At 33.8% G+C, this 3,755-nt stretch overlaps 1 pseudogene; it reads right to left on the reverse strand.

The window, feature by feature from the left end:
• Positions 1-1,506: 1,506 nt before the first annotated feature.
• LOC108912474 lies at positions 1,507-2,639 on the reverse strand (annotated as a pseudogene).
• Between the last annotated feature and the right edge of the window lie 1,116 nt (positions 2,640-3,755).

The following is a 3,755-nucleotide window of genomic DNA, read 5'->3' on the forward strand; positions in this document are numbered from 1 at the left end:
AAGTTGTAGGTTAGTACATAATGAAGTGAAATACAATTATTTATCTATCATTGCTTTCATATTACAGAATGTAAAAAGACAGATTCAGTGACAAGTAATGCCAAGGATGCAGAGTGGAGAAAAATTGAAACTGAGTTTAATGCTGCATGTAGCACAGGGAGAACAGCGAAGATGTTACGCAGCCAGTGGGACTCCTTGAAAAAAAAGCCCAAAAAAGGAGTTCGCTGAATACAAACAAAAATTGGACCGAACTGGTGGGAGGACCTACAGTTCAATTAAACCTAAACGGTATTAGCGAAAGGGTGCTGGCTATAATTGGTGTAGGAGCTACGGGTACTTTGTCGCAGTACGATTCTGATTTCGATAGGAGAGGTGGTTTAAATTGTAGTACCGATAATGTTGTAAGGTATTCTAACTTAGCTTTGCATGAGTAATAGCTTAACATTGTATGTTGTGAGTTAATGATGGTTTTGATAGCTAATTATTTTTTTTAACGAACTGCTTGCAGTTTCAGCAGAACCAACACTTGTCGAACCTGAAGGAATAATATTAAACGAAACTCCTGTTGAGTCTAATACAAGCAACTGGGGTATTTACATTGAAACAGCAGTTGATTCCTCGACTGAAATTCATGTCATGGAATTGGTGAATAGAAATTAATTAGGTAATTAAATATTTTAATAAGTTATAAACAATTGTAGCCTAGCTGTAGCTGGAATTCATGGAATCCACAGCAGTTGAGAAAGCCTAAGAGCCAACAATTGCAAGTACCTTCAATAATATCACCAATAACTGGAGGTTTGTGTAATTTAGGTACCCTTATATAGATAAAAAGGATAGATAATTTCTTCTTACAGATAATATACAACAGCATAGTCCGTTAACCCTTCGGAAATTAGACACAGATATACCGATGACGAATAATAACGGTGAGAAACTTCAAACCCCAAGTAAGATATATTTTCTGTTGAAACAGAAAAATTACTATAATTCAGCAAAATTTAACGATAATCTTTTTAGAATCTAATACCTTTGCGACAAAAAGGAAGCGGATGTATAAAACGGAATCCACTTCGTCACAACTTCAGATGCACGTATACGAGGAACTTGCAAGAAAAAAATTGAGTATATAGATTTCCAAATGAATCTGTTGAAGGAGGAGGCACAGAGAAAAGAGACTCGCAGAGAAACACGAGTTGGAAATAAAAAATTTATTAGCGAACTTAAAAAATAAACAAAATTCTCAGTAATATCGTTATTTTATTGCATATATTTTATGCGGTAACCTTAAAATACATATAATATATGTTCCTAGTAAACGATATTTTATAAAATTATATTGCTATATTTTTTGTGTCATATAATAATAATAGTTTACAATATTATTTTGCATTAAATTTTATAAGCATTGAAATTTTAAAATACTTATATTTCAATCATATGTAACTAATTTCAATAACATTCCTTGATTAATGAACAAAATGGGTATCAAACTTCAGACAATAATTATAGCAAATTTGCGAAATGGTTATTCATGAGCAACGTTCTCATTTTGTTGTTGGCTTGAATTGCTACTATGTTATGATCTTCGAAAAAATCTTCAGGCACATCTTCCTCTTCGAATTCATTAGGTGGTTGAACCTCTCGTTCTTCTATAGCGATATTATGAAGAATAGCAGTTGCAACAATAACTGCCTTTGAATGTTCCAATGAGAGACGCATACCTAATGAAAGAATAGGGAACCTGCGCTTCCAGACACCATATGACCTCTCCACACTGTTTCTAGTTCGAATATGAGATTCATTAAAAAGAATTTCAGCTGGTGTTGTTGGACGTTCCAGAGGAGTTATTAAAAAGTTAGTATTGCCATATCCACTATCTCCCAATATTAAAGAAGTGCCACTAAATTCATTGTTCTGTAACCTGCCCTTGATTCGGCTATTATTAAATATCGTTTGATCGTGTGTTGATCCAGGCCAGCGAGCAACTATGTCCATTATTCTCAGATGCGCATTACAAATAATTTGGACATTCCAAGAGAAATAACACTTACGATTTCGATACCTTTCTGCTTCATCACCCCCTGGCGATTGAATGCGAATATGACTGCAATCAATAACCCCGATTACATGTGAAAACCTAGCAATTTCATAAAAATTTTCTTTTGTGTTTTGTTGTTGTACTTGAGTTTCGGGGAATTTTATATATCTTCCACGCAATGTTGTTATTGCCTACGTTACTTTGGATATTATAGTACACGCAGATGTTTTGCTCACCCCCACAAAATCTCCAGCAACAATTAACATACAGCCAGTAGCATAAAATCTTAATGTTAGTAATAATTTTGTCGATGGTGAAATTGCATGATTACGATCTGTTGTGGATTTAATTTGATCTTCAATTGAATTTAATACCATTGCACAGGTGTCTTTTTTTAACCGAAAACGTTTAAAAAATTCTAAATCGTCGTATTCTTCAAAATAATCAGAGCTGTAAAAAATATACCTATCATTTGAAAGCAAAATATTTTTATACTGATTTACCGATTTGTAAAAATTCTTGATTGTCGACGTAAGGCGATGTCCTCTGCAACATCGTCTTCATCAGAATCGAAAACATTTAAATCTGCGGGATCCATTATGGTAGTACACAAAAACAGTTAATAATATAATACAAAATAATATACTAGAATTTATATTGATAGACAAACAGGATTCAGGTTAGAGGTTATGTACTGCCAAAAATGCCTAACAAACACAGACCACCCGCCAAAGAATAATAGGAGTCACAGACCAATAGAAAGCCAGTATAACGTTATTCCAAGTGGAATGGTGCAGTTCGGAGGTATAAGTTATTCCCTAGATTAACCGGAGCATTAAGTTATACGGTGATTGTAGAACGCAACTTTTTAAAGATATTCCAAGTATAGCCTTATACCTGGTTTATACTTGCATTGTAGAACCGGCCCTAAATATGCTTCTCTCGTTCAAGGGGATCAGAATTATTTGGCATATATACCTGATGATGAGCACGGAAGTCTCGACATTCGTGAGAACAGATGAGGTAAAAAAGATATACGTATATCCTGTTCTGTCAGAGCAACCTTCAATGCGGCCAATCTAGTAATAACAATTTTAAAGTTTTCTTGACATACAAAGCACTCACATACACAATTATATTGTAACTTATTATATGTCAAGTTGTTTTTTTGCGCGTAGCTGTACAGTAAATTTGTAAATAGGTAAAGGAAAAGAAAACAATGTGTACCACAGAAAACGACATAAGATTCCCAATAAAAATAAATAAATAACATTGACTAAAGTGCCCGAAATAAAAGTAAGTTAGTTACAGAAGTAAAATAAATACATATATTTATGTATCATATTTCCTATAAAATGGAAAACCAAATAATCCTTTAATTTGAGCAATCGAAGCAGTGTAAGGGGAAAATATATATATAATAAATTTTTCTCTTGTAACAAAAAAAATTAGAAGTGTTAATTGTGGAGACCTAACACCTACATTCGACAGAACACAGCGCGTCTGCACCATAGTCACGTGTGGGATCTAGCGCTCAGCTGCTAGGGTTGCAGGAGAATGAAAAAAAGTGTATGTGACAAAATAGCTCTTTACTACAATGTTATAGAGGTCTAAATAGGTACAAAGATAACTAAAAGAATGTGCGAAGAAAAGGTCTTACTATATTAGAGTCATCTGTTAGGTGGGAGTCACTTACATAGTGTACTATCGAAAA

The sequence above is a fragment of the Anoplophora glabripennis genome, unplaced genomic scaffold (genome assembly GCF_000390285.2).
Source record: "Anoplophora glabripennis isolate ALB-LARVAE unplaced genomic scaffold, Agla_2.0 scaffold818, whole genome shotgun sequence".
Classification (NCBI taxonomy): domain Eukaryota; kingdom Metazoa; phylum Arthropoda; class Insecta; order Coleoptera; family Cerambycidae; genus Anoplophora; species Anoplophora glabripennis.